Source organism: Cherax quadricarinatus, chromosome 62 (assembly GCF_038502225.1).
Source record: "Cherax quadricarinatus isolate ZL_2023a chromosome 62, ASM3850222v1, whole genome shotgun sequence".
NCBI classification, from domain to species: Eukaryota; Metazoa; Arthropoda; class Malacostraca; order Decapoda; family Parastacidae; genus Cherax; species Cherax quadricarinatus.
Window position 1 is genome coordinate 12,970,532 of NC_091353.1, and position 19,567 is coordinate 12,990,098.

At 42.2% G+C, this 19,567-nt stretch overlaps 1 long non-coding RNA gene across 1 annotated transcript in view; it reads left to right on the top strand.

The window, feature by feature from the left end:
* LOC138854549 (uncharacterized) overlaps positions 1-19,567 on the top strand; it is a 27,529-nt gene continuing 7,962 nt past the window's right edge. Inside the window, exon 1 of the long non-coding RNA XR_011393743.1 lies at positions 1-366. This is a non-coding gene — a long non-coding RNA (uncharacterized lncRNA). The remainder of the gene's footprint in view (positions 367-19,567) is intronic.

Sequence of the window (19,567 nt, forward strand, 5' to 3'; positions counted from 1 at the left end):
CTCAAGGAAGGTTCCTTGATGTTGGTGAGGGGCTCTTGATTTGGGGAATTGGATCTGTGCTCCAGTTCCCCGAATTAAGCCTGAATGCCTTCCACATCCCCCCCCCCCAGGCGCTGTATAATCCTCCGGGTTTAGCGCTTCCCCCTTGATTATAATAATAATGTGATGATCCATAATTGGTAAGAAGTCACTTTTATTTAAGTTTTGTGGGTTTTCCTTGGTAATTTACACATGTATTATTATTTACAACAATTGTGATGATGTTAAATATGCATAATGGTACCTAAATACACTTACAGTTACCTCACACTAGGAGAGGTCAGTACGGCGCCAGCTGTGGTGGCTCTATAAACCCACAATAACAAGGTACACAATTTCATTTGTTTAGAATTGTTATTATATACCAAGAAGCACTAAACCCTTAGGGGGACTCGTACATCACTTAGACAATGACAGCTGATTAGGTCTGATCCGAGGAAGGGGAGGGTAGCTCCAGTTCTTTTTGAGTAATGACTACAATCTCAAGGCGACCCCTTCATGACCTTATTTATGACCCTACTGATGATTTTTCTGTATGATCCATACGGGTTTAACGCCTTCTGCGTATATAACAATAATGCTAATGACACTGCACACACTAGTGGAAAGTTTTCACGATGATTTTGAGTGCACATAGTCGTTGCCAGTAGACATATACTGTATTAGACTGTATGACTTGCAGGTTTAGCGCTTGGTTATGATTATAGTAATGCTATATAAGAAATAGATTATTTGTATTATTAACCAGGAGGGATAGTAACTCCAGGATAACCAAGTAAAACCAGTCAATGTGGCATATTTCCGCTGGGGTCGCTTTTAAGTGTGCGACCCCCCTCCCCCCCAGTGGAAATAAGTCACTTTGACTTTTTTTTTTAGGTTATACTGGTGAATAATTTACACAGAATTCACTATGTACGATAATTGTACTTATGTATACCTGTACCTAACTAGAATTATAGTGGAACTCTGGATTTCATACTTAGTCTGTTCCAGAAGGTCAGTCTAAATCCGAAACCTACGAAAACCAAAGTAATATTTCCCATAAGAAATAATGTAAATGCATTTAATCCATTCCAGACACCCAAAAATATTAACAAAAAATACATTTTTTAAAGAATAACTCTAGTTTTACATACAGAAAACAATGAGAAATAAATATAAATAACTAATTTTAATGATAAATGAACATTACATAGCTTTATTGAAGACTCTTGTTGGCGTATTGAAGGCGAGCAGCGGAGACGGCGTTGAGGTTATTGTTTGGAAGGGAAATCCCACTCCATAAGGACTTCAGGTATTAAAAGCCCTATCTGGGGTTACTTCCCTTCTTTGTCTTTTACAAGCACTGGACCCCTGCCGCACTAAAAATCTGTCCTGAGAGCTCTGTTTCTGGCGTTTCTTTAAGATTTGCCAAAAATGGGACAAGGTATTGTCACTGAACATGTTGCAGATACGCTTGTATCAGCTTGGTCATGGTGACATTTTTCAACAAAACTTTGCAACTCGCTCCACTTTGCACACATGTCCTTAATCATTGAAGAAGGCATCTTCTCCCCTCTCTCTTCCTCCTCCTCCTCCTCTGAAGCAATTTCCTCAGCTGTGGCTGGCACTAGGACCTTTCTTTGGGCTCGTGGTGGCTTATTTTGCAGTCACAATCAATAAACAAGCATAGAAATTACGAAATGTTTCGGATGAATGCTCACTCAACCAGTGATAGAGCCAGACTGAGACACGTACACATGAGAGCGGCAGCGTCCTGGGCGGGCAGACACGTCTGATACATATGAGTTCTGGATGGAGGTACAAAGTTCAGACCAAAATTTTGCCCAAAAAAGTGTTCTAAATCCGGATTGTACGATATTCAGACCGTACCAAAACCGGAGTCATACTGTACTTACATATATCAGTAGTGTGTATTTTGCATGTAGTCTCGATGGCCCCAGTGGAAATAAGTCACTTCATTTGATTTTATTTTGTGTGTGTGTTATTTTGGGTAATTTACACACTTTACTGTGTATGATAATTATTGACGAATGAGACACTTGTGCAGCATTTTGGAATCTTTACTGAGAAAACGTTTTTTTCAGTCAGTGGCTTCTTCAGACCAATAAAGTGGAAGATGAGGAGTTTGAGGTAATCGGTCCCTCAGCCTGGAGTTGGTGTGTTGCACAAGCGTCTCATTCTTCAACTTGTCGGTTTTCCAAACCATTTACATCAAATTATAATTGTAACCACCTAAATTTGTATAACTACGTGTACAGTGTACTTAAATAAATTTACCGTAAAACTACAATTTAACATACCTCAATTTACGGGGTTTTAGACTTAATGGGTAATATTCACTGCCCATGCGAAAGTCCATTAAATTCAAGATCATCCATTATTGTTAGTTCTACTGGGTAAATTCCATTCATACTTAATTGATAATGTTATTTCCACAATTGTTCACTATATAAATACAAATTTTTATTTATGTGGTACAAAAATAATGGAGTTTACATGTAATAGAACATTGTTAGGCACACAGTAAAGGCACTAACATGCAGTGAATTTTAGGTAAACTAATCTTAATGTTTAAAGATTACTAAAGAATTAGATATAGGCTATTAAGTAGGTTTTCTTATACGTTAACTACAATAAACTAAATAATGTAGATCTTAATATTACGGATTGCGAAAAAGATTTAGGAGTTCTGGTTAGCAGTAATCTGAAACCAAGACAACAGTGCATAAGTGTTCGCAATAAAGCTAATAGAATCCTTGGCTTCATATCAAGAAGCATAAATAATAGGAGTCCTCAGGTTGTTCTTCAACTCTATACATCCTTGGTTAGGCCTCATTTAGATTATGCTGCACAGTTTTGGTCACCGTATTACAGAATGGATATAAATGCTCTGGAAAATGTACAAAGGAGGATGACAAAGTTGATCCCATGTATCAGAAACCTTCCCTATGAGGATAGACTAAGAGCCCTGAATCTGCACTCTCTAGAAAGACGTAGAATTAGGGGGGATATGATTGAGGTGTATAAATGGAAGACAGGAATAAATAAAGGGGATGTAAATAGTGTGCTGAAAATATCTAGCCTAGACAGGACTCGCAGCAATGGTTTTAAGTTGGAAAAATTCAGATTCAGGAAGGATATAGGAAAGTACTGGTTTGGTAATAGAGTTGTGGATGAGTGGAACAAACTCCCGAGTACAGTTATAGCGGCCAGAACGTTGTGTAGCTTTAAAAATAGGTTGGATAAATACATGAGTGGATGTGGGTGGGTGTGAGTTGGACCTGATAGCTTGTGCTACCAGGTCGGTTGCCGTGTTCCTCCCTTAAGTCAATGTGACCTGACCTGACTAGGTTGGGTGCATTGGCTTAAGCCGGTAGGAGACTTGGACCTGCCTCGCATGGGCCAGTAGGCCTGCTGCAGTGTTCCTTCGTTCTTATGTTCTTATATGTATAATAAAAAAGGTAGCTATTAAACAAATGCTACAGTTTCAAAAGCAGCCTCTTTAAGGGGCTCCTTGCAGCAATAAAGAGGCTATCGGTCTGAGGAATTGGACCTCTTGGTCTTCTTCCTCCGACCGAACCTAATTACCCCCCCAGTCCTCCCTTCCCTACCCCACCCTCCCCATACTCCCCTATTTTTCCCCTTTTCTACCCTCTCCCCACCCTCCCCTTGTTTCCCATCCCGTTTGTAGCCTCTGGGGTCCTCCCCTCTGGCATTACAGTTTCTAGGTAGGTGGTGGTGGCGGCGTGCCAGGGTTCGTCCCACTCCGTGAGGTCCCTCAGGGGTGGTGTGGTTTGCCATAGAATCTGAATTATCTGAAGGCGGGATACCCTTCGGGTAATGGGTGTATCTCCAGAAGCTGCCTGTTGGTTCTGGGAGGTGGCGGCTGAAGGGGGTATGCTTTGTGGCGGGTTTCCGACTGCCCTTTTTTTTGTCCACTGAGGTAGCTCGGTAGATGTGAGGCTGCTATCCCAGGCTGCTGGTTTACTGGCATGAAGGGTAGGGTATGGAATGGGTTCCACGCTGCAACTTCACCACCAGTGGGCTCGAGGCCCTCTCAGATAAGGAGGGAGCTTTTGGCCCCTCCATGCCTCCTAGTGACTGTCCCTCCACTGTCCCTTTTTTTTTTGTTTCCTTTCTTTTTTTCTTAAGATAATAAGAAAGGAGATATCACAGAAGATGCACCTATTATTATGGAGTCTTTGTCCAGTGAAACCCTTCCTCCACCCAGGCCCCATTCTGATCCCACACCCTGTTCTGACCCGGCTTCATTATCAGTCCATTCTCTCGACTCTTCTCATACCCCTGTACCTTCTGCCAGTGACGCTTCATCACCCGTTTGTTACCGTCGCTACTTCTAGCACACTTTTCACAATGCGTCCAGCTTCCCTGAATACTGTGCGATGGTTTTCGGATCACCCGCCTCCCTCGGGTCAATGATCACTCAAAAATGATCTACAAGACACTCGCTGCCTTTTCGTATTGGGCTAACGAGTTTACCTGGACAGAGTTCCGGGGGTCAACGCTCCTGCGGCCCAATCTGTGACCAGGCCTCATGGTGGATCAGGGCCTGATCAACGAGGCTGTTACTCCTGGCTGCACGCAATCCAGCGTACAAGCCACAGCCCGGCTGGTCAGGTACTGACTTTAGGTGCTTGTCCAGTGCCTGCTTGAAGACAGCCAGGGCAATGGACAAAATTCTTTTCTTTACAAACGATGTCTCAAACGGATTATCTGTCTGATCATGGCATTGGTAAAACTCTTTTAAGGCACGTTGGCCAAAATATATCTTTCCACGCTCTTCTAAGTGGTGCTCGCATTGTAACTGTACAGAATTCAGAGCAAGCTCATGCTCTCTCCCTTTTCACTCCCATAGATAACATACCAGTTTCCATTCATAAGCATGCTACTCTTAATTCTTGCAGTGGTAAGAACATAAGAAAGAAGGAACACTGCAGCAGGCCTGCTGGCCTATGCGAGACAGGTCCAATTCTCCCACCGGCTTAAGCCAGTGCCTTGACCTAGTTAAGGGAGGAGCAATGCATCTGACCTAGTAGCACAAGCTAGTCAGGTCCAACTCACACCCACCCACACCCACTCGTGTATTTATCCAACCTATTTTTAAAACTACACAATGTCTTAGCGTCTGTGACGGTACTCGGGAGTTTGTTCCACTCATCCACAACTCTACTATCAAACCAGTGCTTTCCTATATCCTTCCTGAATCTGAATTTTTCCAATTTGAAGCCATTGCTGTGAGTCCTGTGTATGTTAGATATTTTTAGCACGCTATTTACATCCCCCCTATTAATTCCTGTTTTCCATATATACACCTCAATCATATACCCCCTAATTCTAAGCCTTTCTTGAGAGTGCAGATTCAGGGCCCTCAGTCTATTCTCATAGGGAAGATTTCTGATACATGGGATCAACTTTGTCATCCTCCTTTGTATGTTTTCCAGACCATTTATATTCATTCTGTAATATGGTGACCAAAACTGTGCAGCATAATCTAAATGAGGCCTAACCAAAGATATATAGAGTTGAAGAACAACCTGAGGACTTCTATTATTTATACTTCTTGCTATGAAGCCAAGGATTCTGTTAGCTTTATTATGAACACTAATGCACTGTTGTCTTGGTTTTAGATTATTGCTAACTAGAACTCCTAAATCCTTTTAACAATCCGTAATATTAAGATCTACATTATTTAGTTTATATGTGGCATGGTTATTTTTCTGTCCAACATTTAGAACTTTGCATTTGTCTATATATTAAACTGCATCCACTTCTCCGACCACTGCATCAGTCAATTCAAATCATCCGGAGTACTGTAATGTCCTCATTAGAATGAATTGGATGACCTATTTTGGTGTCATCAGCAAATTTGCTTATGTTGCTATTTATTCCCTCATCTATGTCATTTATGTAGATTGTGAACAACAAGGGGCCCAACACTGACACGTGTGGAACACCGCTTGTGACGTGCCCCCATTCTGATTTCTCCCCGTTTATGCAAACTCTCTGCTGCCTATTCATCAACCATGCCTCAACCCAGGAAAAAAATTCTCCTCATATTCCGTGTGCCATAAGTTTTCTCAATAGCCCCTGATGTGGAACTCTATCAAAAGCCTTCCTGAGGTCCATATACACAATATCATATTCAATACCATGATCTACCTCCTCAAATACCTTAGTGAAGAAAGTTAGTAAATTTGTAAGACAGGAATGCCCCTTTGTAAAACCATGCTGAGATTCATTAATCAAATTATGCCTTTCAAGATGGCTACGAATTGCTTCGGCAATTATTAATTCCATAAATTTTCCCACTATGGAGGTACAGTAAGGCTTATTGGTCTATAGTTTAAAGCTAACGACCTGTCACCTGCCTTGTAAATAGGTATTACATTTGCCATTTTCCATTTATCGGGCACTGTGCTAGTTTGCAGTGATATGTTGAAAATATTAGCCAAAGGTATGCTGAGTTCCTCTTTACATTCCTTTAACATCCTTGCAAATAGTTCATCAAGGCCTGGGGATTTGTTAGGTTTTAATTTCTCTATTTGTACGAGAACCATATCACTGGTTACCGCAATCGTGCATAGTTTATTATTGTCCTGTTCTACGTAATCTATTATTTCTGGAATTTCGCTAGTATTTTCCTGAGTAAAAACTGAGAGGAAGTAAGTATTGAAAAGTTCACACATATCCTTATCACTGTCAGTGATCTGACCTGAGTGGGCCTAGCTTGTCCCTAATCTTACTTTTGTATACATGGAAGAACCCTTTTGGGTTAGTCTTCGAATCCCTTACGACCTTAGCCTCATAATCTCTTTTTGCTTTTCTTATTCCTTTTTTTATTTCTCTCTTTAATTGAATATATTGTTTTCTTAACTGCCCTTCACCTCTTTTGATATGCCTAAGTATGCCTCTCTTTTGACCAGTGAGATGTTTTAATCTATTGTTCATCCATTTGGGATCATTTTTGTTAGATCTAATTTCCCTACTCGGAACAAAAGTTGTCTGGGCAGCTAGAACTATGCTCTGAAAAACGTCATATTGGCAACAAAGACCACCTACCTGACCCATAGTCAGGACATCCCAATTTAGCCCACCCAACCCAGGTAATTTTTGTCTCATGAAATCTGCCAAGTGAAAGTCTGGGACAGAGATTTGATTGCAGTTATCTGGGTAATTCCATGATATATTGAAACTTAAGTGATTAGTGATCGCTTTCCCCAAGCTCATCATTAACCTCAAGATTATTAATTAGTGATTCTTTGTTGGCAAGGACCAAGTCTAATAGATTGTTTCCTCTAGTTGGTTCTGTCACAAACTGTTTTAAAAAGCAATCCTCAACCATGTCAAGAAAGTCATTAGACTCAAGATTTCTTGTCACATTGTTCCAATCAATTTGTCTCAAGTTAAAATCTCCTATTAATACAACATTTTCATATCTAGATGCCTTATGAATTTCGTCCCATAACAGCTTACTGCACTCCCTATCATGGTTTGGGGGCCTATAAATCACACCCAAAATTAATTTGTCATGGCCCCCGAGAAACTGTAGCCAAACAGATTCTGTGTCCTATGTTTCTAATCCTATATCATGTCTAAGACAACAATTTAAATTTTCTCTGACATACATCGCCACTCCACCACCCTTCCTGTTGACCCTGTCAGTGTGGAATAGTTTATAACCCCGTATGTTGCATTCAGAAGGCATTTCTCTACCTTTCAGGTTGAACCATGTTTCTGTTGTAGCAATAATATCTATATTACCAGCACTTGCAAGTAATCTTAGCTCATCTATCTTATTTCTTAGACTCCTACTATTTGTATAGTAAACCTTAAGGGAGCTAGTCACTCGTTGCCCTCTACTATCTCTCTTTGTTTGTTGATCAGTTGCTTTGCCTTTACTAGCAACTTTATTTTGAATATTGTCTTCTAAACATATCCCTGAGGTATCCCAGTAATATCTGCTGTTTTCAACCCTAATATTGCAGCCTGGTTGTTTCACACAAACACCCATGCCTCTATAATCTGTCAGTTTAAAGTCCTAGACAGGTCATCAATTACCCCCTCAGAGGGATTTTTTGTCTTGTGGCAATGATATTTTAGAACAGTTAATCCTTCAAGACCTCCCTATTCTAAAGGTAGACACATACATCCTGCCCGTTCATGGGCAAAGGCGCTTTCCTAGTAACATAGCTCGTTTAACCTTTGACTGCCATGATCTTCCATCCTCTGTCTATATTGCTGGCCATCATTTAGAGGTCTGTCAAGTAGTTTCCACCCCACAACTGTGTTGTAATTACAGTGGACCCTCGCCAAATGCTATTAATCCGTTCCTGAGAGCTCAATGTTAGGCGAAATTATCGTTAGCCGAATTAATTTTCCCCATTAGAAATAATGGAAATCAAATTAATCCGTTCCTGACACCCCAAAGTATGAGCAAAAAAAATTTTTACCACATGAAATATTAATTTTAATACACACAAACTGAAGAAGACATGCACAGTTACATGACACTTACCTTTATTGAAGATCTGGTGATGATTGATGGGATGGGAGGAGGGAAGACTGTGGATGGTGTTAATGTTTAGAAGGGGAATCCCCTTCCATTAGGACTTGAGGTGGCAAGTCCTTTTCTGGGGTTACTTCCCTTCTTCTTTTAATGCCACTAAGACCAGCTTGAGTCACTGGACCTCTGTCACACAACATATCTGTCCATAGAGGCCTGTACCTCCCGTTCCTTTATGACATTCCTAAAGTGTTTCACAACGTTGTCAGTGTAATAGTCACCAGCACAGCTTGCAATAGCTGTGTGAGAGTGATTTTCATCAAAAAGGTTTGCATTTAAGCCACATTGCACACATTTTCTTAATCTTTGAAGTAGGCAACTTCTTCAATTTCTCTATCCCCTCCTCCGAAGCAGTTTCCTCAGGTGTGGCCTCTTGCTGTTGAAGATGATCTAGCAGCTCATCAGTGGTTAGTTCTTCATTGTCCTCCTCCACCAACTCTTCCACATCCTCCCTACTAACCTCCAACCCCAAGGACTTCCCCAATGCCACAATGGATTCCTCAACTGGCATAGGATTCCCAGGGTTAGCCTCAAACCCTTCAAAATCCCTTTTGTCTACACATTCTGGCCACAGTTTCTTCCAAGCAGAGTTCAAGGTCCTCTTATTCACTTCCTCCCAAGCCTTACCTATAATGTTTACACAATTGAGGATGCTAAAGTGATCTCTCCAAAACTCTCTTAGAGTCAATTGAGTTTCTGAGGTCACTACAAAGCACCTTTCAAACATAGCTTTTGTGTACAGTTTCTTGAAGTTGGAAATGACCTGCTGGTCCATGGGCTGCAGGAGAGGAGTGGTATTAGGAGGCAAAAACTTGACCTTAATGAAGCTCATTTCCGCAGAAAGTCGCTCTGCCACGTCTGAAGGATGACCAGGAGCATTGTCTAATACCAGGAGGCACTTAAGGTCTAATTTCTTTTCAATTAGGTAATTTTTCACAGTGGGGGCAAATGCATGGTGTAACCAGTCATAGAAAAAGTCCCTAGTGACCCATGCCTTACTGTTTGCCCTCCACAGCACACACAAATTAGCCTTGAGGACATTGTTTTTCCTGAACACTCTGGGAGTTTCAGAGTGATACACCAATAAAGGCTTCACTTTGCAATCACCACTAGCATTAGCACATATCAACAGAGTAAGCCTGTCTTTCATAGGCTTATGTCCTGGGAGTGCCTTTTCCTCCTGAGTAATGTAGGTCCTGCTTGGCATTTTCTTCCAAAACAGGCCTGTTTCGTCACAATTAAACACTTGTTCAGGTTTCAGTCCTTCACTGTCTAGGTACTCCTTGAATTCCTGCACATATTTTTCAGCAGCTTTGTGGTCCGAACTGGCAGCCTCACCATGCCTTATCACACTATGATTCTATAATCTCTCAAACCAACCTTTGCTGGCCTTAAATTCATTCACATCACCACTAGTTGCAGGCATTTTTCTAATTAAATCCTCATGTAACTTCCTAGCCTTTTCACATATGATCGCTTGAGAGATGCTATCTCCTGCTATCTGTTTTTTGTTTATCCACACCAATAACAGTCTCTCAACATCTTCTATCACTTGCGATCTCTGTTTCGAAAACAAAGTTGCACCTTTGGCAAGAACGGCTTCCTTGATTGCCGTTTTCTTGGCCACAATAGTAGCGATGGTTGATTGGGGTTTTGTGTACAACCTGGCCAGCTCAGAGACACGCACTCCACTCTCATACTTAGCAATGATCTCTTTCTTCATATCCATAGTAATTCTCACCCTTTTTGCTGTAGGGTTGGCACTAGAAGCTTTCTTGGCACCCATGGTGACTTATTTTGCCGGTGCAATCACTAAAAAGGCTGTGATAATATGAAATGTTCTGATTGTATACTTGGAAGCGACCGTGGTGGCTGGCTTGTAAACACTGGCACCCACGGAACAAGTGAGGCGGGCTCAGGCCACACGTGGACGCGTCTTGAACGAATCGCATTGAGCGAGTTTTTTAGCGCTAGCCAAGGCAAAATTTTTGCGTCAAAATGTATCGCTAGGCAGATTTAACATTATGCAATGCGTTCGTTGGGTGAGGGTCCACTGTACTAACATTTTGGGCACTCCGCTAAACACTGCAGATCTGCAGCGGAATGCCCGATCTGCGGCGGAATGCCCAATCTGCGGTGCAGCAGATCATTCTAATATGTATTGTAGTCTTTCCCCCTCTTGTCTCAATTGCAAGGAACCTCATCCTTCCTTTTCCCACCGGTGCCAGGTCTATCGTAATGACCGAGAGACCCGTTACCTTAAAGAGTGCGGGGGCCTCACTTGCACTATGGTAGTCTCTCAGCTCCACCTTCAAGGAAAACTTTCTCGTGTCCCGTATGCTCAAGTAGCCCGCAGACCTCCAACCTCGACAGTCCTCCCACCTCCCAATCCCTCTTTGTCCGTGTCTTCTGGAGTCGCCCCAGTTTCTAATGCTTTTGCAGTTTTATCCTCTGACACTCCTACCTCCACACTACTTTCTACTTCTACTTCTTCATCTCGCTCACTTACTTCTTCTGGTGGCCTGGTGGTTAACGCTCTCGCTTCACACGGCGAGGGCCTGGGTTCGATTCCCAGCCAGAGTAGAAACATTGGACGTGTTTCTTTCCACCTGTTGTCTATGTTCCCCATCAGTAAAATGGGTACCTGGGTATTAGTCGACTGGTGTGGGTCGCATCCTGGGACACTGACCTAATTTGCCCAAAATGCGGAGCATAACAAGGGACTTTCTATATAGTAGTATGTCATTGTTATCAGCTAGGACTGTATACCCTGTACATGTACTTGTAGTAAAATAAAGATATTATTATTATTATTATTATTATTACTAGACCTCGCAGACCTACACTTTCTTCCCATCCATCTCCTGTCCAGAATCTATCTACCTCGGAGACTAGTTCTCACCTCCTTTCCAGCTCTCGCACAAAGGTGGAGGTTTACCCTCCTGCTAGCGTAGTTCCCTTTTCCTCTGTCCCCCCCTCATCTTCTTCCATAGTTGCCTTCCAACCTCCTTTCTTTCCTGTTACACTGCAGGACTCTTCTACCCCAGCCATTGCATCTCTCCAGGCTCATACTCCCCGCCCTCCTCAGACCTTTTTGGTTGCCTCCATAGTTACTCCAACCTTTACTTGCACTGCCTCTCCTGTCTCTGACATAATGGCATCATCTGCTTGCTTATCAACTGAGATTCTAGATGCTATCTCCAGCTGTATAGCGGAGACGACACCCCCAATGGACACCAACGTGCCTCCTTCTACCCCTTCTATTTCACGATCCATGCAACAATCTATTCCTCCATAATCAAATTCTTCCTTACTTACATGCTTACCGTTGCTCCCACATGTTAACTTTACTGATTCTCAAAGCCCCTAGGTTTTATCATTTCTTATTTTTGTCATTTTTATTTCTGTACATAATGCCTTTTTTACAATGGAATATTTGTGGCCTTTGGGGCAATCAAGGAGAACTCCAGTTGTTGCTTTCCCAGTTGTCCCCAGTATGTGGTGGGTTGCAAGAGCCCAAAATTTATTCTGCTGTCATTCGCCTCCTCAGCACAAATCATAAAGGAACGGGAGGTACAGGCCTCTATGGACAGATATGTTGTGCAACAGAGGTCCAGTGACTCTCAAGCTGGTCCTAGTGGCATTAAAAGAAGAAGGGAAGTAACCCCGGAAAAGGACTTGATACCTGAAGTCCTAATGGAAGGGGATTCCCCTTCTAAACATTAACAACTTCCACACTATTCCCTCCTCCCGTCACATCAGTCATCACCAGATCTTCAATAAAGGTAAGTGTCAGTTTGTATGTATTAAAATTAATATTTCATGTGGTAAAAAATTTTTTGTTTTCATACTTTGGGGTGTCTTGCACAGATTAATTTGATTTCCATTATTTCTTATGGGGAAAATTAATTCAGCTAACGATAATTTCAGCATATGATGAGCTTTCAGGAACGGATTAATATTGTTAGCTGAGGGTCCACTGTAATTCGATATCTCACAATAAATATTTCAAAATGGATAGGTTGACACTTGCTGGTAATATAATAATTACATTACTAAAAATAAAAGTGAGGTTAATTAACTGTGAATTAGTGATTTCCTCATACTTTTATTTCTTTAATACACTGGCCATCTTCCACTGAGGTAGCGTAACCTAAAGAAAGAGGAAATGCTTTCACTGTTATTCGTGCAGTCACTGCCTTACCAGAAGCATGCTGACATCGCAGTTCAGCTGGCCCTCCAAACTGCAGCATCCTCATCCCTCCCTCAGAATGTAGGCATTGTGCTTCCCATCACTAGGACTCAAGTTCTGCTAACCAGTTTCCCTAAATCAATTCATCAGTGTTACCTTGCTCACACTCCAACAGCATGTCAGATTATAACAAACACTTGCATCAACTCCTTTCTGACATACTAACACAAGCCAGTTTTTGGATGTCCCATTCCCTAGTACTCAAAACCTTCCTTACTCTCCCCTCCAACCCTTCATCGGATGACCCCTAGCTCCCTTCACCCAAGATTTTTACACTCCCCTGGTCATCCTATTTTGCTCCATCCTCTTCAGCCCTAAGAATAATATTTTCAGTAACTCCACAATTTCTAATCTCCAAACTCTGAATTCTCTGCACAATATTCACACCATGCATTGCCTTCAAACACAGCATCACTGCCTCCAGCCTCCTCCTAGTTGCAATATTGAAAATTCATGCTTCAGATCCATAAAACAGTGTTGGTACCACTATACAGCCTCTCCTCACTTAGCAACAGCTCAGACTTACGACCAGTTCTCCAACCAGTATGCAAACCTAAGTAATGTATATTAGAGCTGATTTCCTCTATTCTGTTTATTACAGTATACAGTACACTACTGTATAAATATTTAAAAAAAAATAAAAATATTACTAATGGTGCAAAGGTGACATTAAAAAAATATCTAAAGATGGTTGACACAAACCCACTACCAGTACAGTATGCTCCTTGCTTAACGACCAATTTGCTTACCGACCTACTCTTAAGAATGGAACCCCGCCGTTAAGTGAAGAGAGGCTTTACTCTGGTATATTCAACTTTTGTCTCCATGGACAAAGCTCCTTGTCTTCACAGATGCTTCAGTGCACCACGTTCTTTTTTCCCCCTAGTCATTTCTGTGGTGTACCTCATTTTTCATATTCCCTTCCACGGACAAGTCCACTCTCAAATATCTGAATTCATTTACTTCCTCTGTACTCTCTCCAATCTAATATTCAATCTTTCATTACTTCGATGTTTTGTTACTCTTATCACCATGCTCTTTTCTGTGTTTACTTTTAGTTTCTTTTACATACCCTTCCAAATTCCTCCACCAACATTCATAACTTCTCTTTAGAATCTCCCAAAAGAACTGTGTCATCATCAACAAGCAACTGTGACAACTTCCACTTTGCATTATATTCGCTACCTTTTAATCCTAAACCTCTCCCCAGCATTCACTTTATTACAACCACATCTATAAATATGTGTATCAACCATGGTGACATCACACATCCCTATTTAGGGCCTACTTTTACTGGGAAATAATTTCCCTCTCCCCTTCATACTCTAACCTCAGCCTCACCATCCACAAAAAATTTTCTTTGTTTTTAGTAATCTACCACCAATTCCATCATTTGCCACATTGCCTCCCTATTCACTCTCTCATATGCCTTTTCCAAATCCATAAGTATTATGTACTGTACTTACATACTAAAGTGTAAACACCTGACCTACATATCCCTTACACTTCCTAAAGCTTCCTTATTTGTCTACAATCCTACTTTCTGTCTTATCCTTAATTCTGTCAATAATAAGTCAACTATATGGTTTACCTGGTATACTCAACAGGCTTACTTTCTTGTATCCACTTTTCCTAGGTGCAGTACTTTTCCTGCATATATTAAACAGATGTGCCAAAATTGTATCCCCACCTGTTTTTAACATTTCTGTCTTGATCCCATCTATCCCATCTGCTTTATTCCCCTTTCATGCTACCCACTCACCCACACACATCTGTGCTCACAGCACCTTTCAAGGTGGAAGAAATATTGAACTGTAAAATATAGAGGTCATTTACTGTCTGCATATAATCAATAAAATGCCAAACACCTGGGAGCACCTCAGTGCAATTGGAATGTTCTCTCTGGAATGGAGAAGAGAGATTTCTGATAATGCTTACATAGACAAACTAGATTTCTGGTAATGCTTACATCGACACACTACCAAATCAACTTATTGGAGAGAAACATGATAGATGGCGTAAAATAAAACCTATGGAAAAGCAGAGGCATCATAGGCACAATAAGAAAACACTTTGTCAACATCTGTGGCCCAAAAGACTTCAATATGCTTCCAGCAGATATTGAAAATATTGCTGGTAAAAGGGTTGTAAGTGGTAACTAGACCACTGCCTTCTACAAGTGCCTAATCAATCGGGTTTTAATGGCTATGCAGGCCACTAGTAGCAACAGCTTGGTTGGTCAGGCACTCAACAAAGGAGCCTGGCTTCAGGCTAGTCTGCACAGGTAGATCCCTCAGAATAGGTCACAGATACCTCACAACATATTTTCATCACTGTCATTATTTCTGTTTGAACTTCCTGACTTGATAATATTGTAAAGTCACCTCTCTTTATTGTAAGTTGTAAATGCTTCCTGAGAGCTAGCATACACAGTGGTCCTGAGAGCTAGCATACACAGTGGTCCTGAGAGCTAGCATACACAGTGGTCCTGAGAGCTAGCATACACAGTGGTCCTGAGAGCTAGCATACACAATGGTCCTGAGAGCTAGCATACACAGTGGTCCTGAGAGCTAGCATACACAGTGGTCCTGAGAGCTAGCATACACAGTGGTCCTGAGAGCTAGCATACACAGTGGTCCTGAGAGCTAGCATACACAGTGGTCCTGAGAGCTAGCATACACAGTGGTCCTGAGAGCTAGCATACACAATGGTCCTGAGAGCTAGCATACACAGTGGTCCTGAGAGCTAGCATACACAGTGGTCCTGAGAGCTAGCATACACAGTGGTCCTGAGAGCTAGCATACACAGTGGTCCAGAGAGCTAGCATACACAGTGGTTCTGAGAGCTAGCATACACAGTGGTCCTGAGAGCTAGCATACACAGTGGTCCTGAGAGCTAGCATACACAGTGGTCCTGAGAGCTAGCATACACAGTGGTCCTGAGAGCTAGCATACACAGTGGTCCTGAGAGCTAGCATACACAGTGGTCCTGAGAGCTAGCATACACAGTGGTCCTGAGAGCTAGAATACACAGTGGTCCTGAGAGCTAGCATACACAGTGGTCCTGAGAGCTAGCATACACAGTGGTCCTGAGAGCTAGCATACACAGTGGTCCTGAGAGCTAGCATACACAGTGGTCCTGAGAGCTAGCATACACAGTGGTCCTGAGAGCTAGTATACACAGTGGTCCTGAGAGCTAGCATACACAGTGGTCCTGAGAGCTAGCATACACAGTGGTCCTGAGAGCTAGTATACACAGTGGTCCTGAGAGCTAGCATACACAGTGGTCCTGAGAGCTAGCATACACAGTGGTCCTGAGAGCTAGCATACACAGTGGTCCTGAGAGCTAGCATACACAGTGGTCCTGAGAGCTAGCATATGCAGTGGTCCTGAGAGCTAGCATACACAGTGGTCCTGAGAGCTAGCATACACAGTGGTCCTGAGAGCTAGCATACACAGTGGTCCTGAAGGCTAGCATACACAGTGGTCCTGAGAGCCAGCATACACAGTGGTCCTGAGAGCTAGCATACACAGTGGTCCTGAGAGCTAGCATACACAGTGGTCCTGAGAGCTAGCATACATAGTGGTCTTGAAGGCTAGCATATATAGTGGTCCTGGGAGCTAGCATACACAGTGGTCCTGAGAGCTAGTATACACAGTGGTCCTGAAGGCTAGCATACACAGTGGTCCTGAAGGCTAGCATACACAGTAGTCCTGAAGGCTAGCATACACAGTGGTCCTGAGAGCTAGCATACACAGTGGTCCTGAGAGCTAGCATACACAGTGGTCCTGAGAGCCAGCATACACAGTGGTCCTGAGAGCCAGCATACACAGTGGTCCTGAAGGCTAGCATACACAGTGGTCCTGAGAGCTAGCATACACAGTAGTCCTGAAGGCTAGCATACACAGTGGTCCTGAGAGCTAGCATACACAGTGGTCCTGAGAGCTAGCATACACAGTGGTCCTGAAGGCTAGCATACACAGTGGTCCTGAGAGCCAGCATACACAGTGGTCCTGAGAGCTAGCATACACAGTGGTCCTGAGAGCTAGCATACACAGTGGTCCTGAGAGCTAGCATACATAGTGGTCTTGAAGGCTAGCATACACAGTGGTCCTGAGAGCTAGCATACATAGTGGTCTTGAAGGCTAGCATATATAGTGGTCCTGGGAGCTAGCATACACAGTGGTCCTGAGAGCTAGTATACACAGTGGTCCTGAAGGCTAGCATACACAGTGGTCCTGAAGGCTAGCATACACAGTAGTCCTGAAGGCTAGCATACACAGTGGTCCTGAGAGCTAGCATACACAGTGGTCCTGAGAGCTAGCATACACAGTGGTCCTGAGAGCCAGCATACACAGTGGTCCTGAGAGCCAGCATACACAGTGGTCCTGAAGGCTAGCATACACAGTGGTCCTGAGAGCTAGCATACACAGTAGTCCTGAAGGCTAGCATACACAGTGGTCCTGAGAGCTAGCATACACAGTGGTCCTGAAGGCTAGCATACACAGTAGTCCTGAAGGCTAGCATACACAGTGGTCCTGAAGGCTAGCATACATAGTGATCTTGAAGGCTAGCATACACAGTAGTCCTCAAAGCCAGCATACACAGTAGTCCTCAAAGCCAGCATACACAGTGGTCCTGAGAGTTAGCATACACAGTGGTCCTGAAGGCTAGCATACACAGTGGTCCTGAAGGCTAGCATACACAGTAGTCCTGAAGGCTAGCATACACAGTGGTCCTGAGAGCTAGCATACACAGTAGTCCTGAAGGCTAGCATGCACAGTGGTCCTGAAGGCTAGCATACACAGTAGTCCTGAAGGCTAGCATACACAGTGGTCCTGAGAGCTAGCATACACAGTAGTCCTGAAGGCTAGCATACACAGTGGTCCTGAAGGCTAGCATACACAGTAGTCCTGAAGGCTAGCATACATAGTGGTCTTGAAGGCTAGCATACACAGTGGTCCTCAAAGCCAGCATACACAGTGGTCCTGAGAGCTTTCATACACAGTGGTCCTGAAAGCTAGCATACATAGTGGTCTTGAAGGCTAGCATACACAGTGGTCCTCAAAGCCAGCATACACAGTGGTCCTGAGTGCTAGTACAGTGGAACCTCCACTAACGAGTTTAATCCATTCCATGACCTTGCTCGCATCTGGATTTGCTTGTTTGCAGAGTCAATTTTCCTCATTTAAATTAATTGAAATACAATTAATTCGTTCCAGGGGAATTCCAGGCAACATAAAATACTTCAATGATTTCCTTAATATCAACTCTACGGCTTATTTATCTATTCCAATTTATCTAACATGACATAATAAATAATATTAATAACGTAGAAACATGACATATACACTAGAGTGAATGAAATATTAAGTATGTGAGTAGTGTTAGTGGCTGCCCTTATTTTGGGGGCCACCACGGCAGCCATTCCTCCTACTGACTTCATACCTTCCCCTGCTTTTATTATAACAGAAAACAGAGTGTTTGTAAGGCAAACTCCATTAGATTGTCCTTTTTCTATCACTTAATCGTTTAATTGCTCCACTCTTAATGCTACACCGAGTTTGTGTTTGTGTATGATTTCCTGCTTTAATTTTTCTTCTTAGCTCTGTCCTTTGCACTTGTTTCTAACCACGGTTTCTAAGAAAGCAAGAAATTTTGCAAAATAACTGCATGAAATATGAGGAAAACACGAGAATTTCCCTCCCTCCCTGAGCAGTGATGTTTTGATACATATACTGACATCTGGTGGTGGGGATCTGAAACTCACTTATATTATTATTATTATTATACGTATTATTTATTAATATGTACGTATTCTTATAATTTATATTATATTACGTACATAATTATTATATTATACACATTATTATTATTATTACTACATATTCTTAAAATAATACTCTTGCTTATAATTTGGAATTTTTATTCACACAAAAAATAGAAGATTTACTGTCATGCAGACTACTGCATTATTGTAATAATTGTATAAATAACATCAACCCATTCGTGACTGCGTATTGGAGTGGCCACTCGGACAGGTATTGGACAGTGATGTCATTTGTTTGCTCTTGAACATCGACAAAAATCAAACATTTCCGCCACATTGAGCTCAATTTCAAGGTGCTTTTCGTTGTGAAAGCAATCAAAATAATATCCATTTCTGTAATGTATCTTCCATTCTATCAAATGAGACTAAAAAAAAAAACGAGAATACAACCATAAAAACCATGCGAAAATATAACGCTAAGGGCCGGATAATGGCTGACAAGTGAACTCCATTATTTACAGTCAGATTTCTTTCAATTTTGGTGTATGTTAAGAGACATCTTTCCATCATACATTGCTCAAGTTTCAATAAGATAGTCCAACAAATGAATGAGATTCAGTTCCCTAGATCAAGAGCAAGAGCCCCTCACCCTTGAGGCCCGCTCACATGTGGAAATTTCGCTCGCACATGGAAGCAAAAAATCGACTGAGCGGCTGCTCGTATCTGGAAAAACTCGCACATGGATGCGCTCGTTAGTGGAGGTTCCACTGTACACACAGTGATCTTGTCAAACATGGAAATCCTTTGCAACAAATGCTTGTTCCCATTATTGTGTTTTTAGTTTTGCATTCCTTTCAAAGATGCTGGTAAAGTGCTCTTCATCCAAGGAATTGTAGCTACCCACCACTTCCTCAGATCA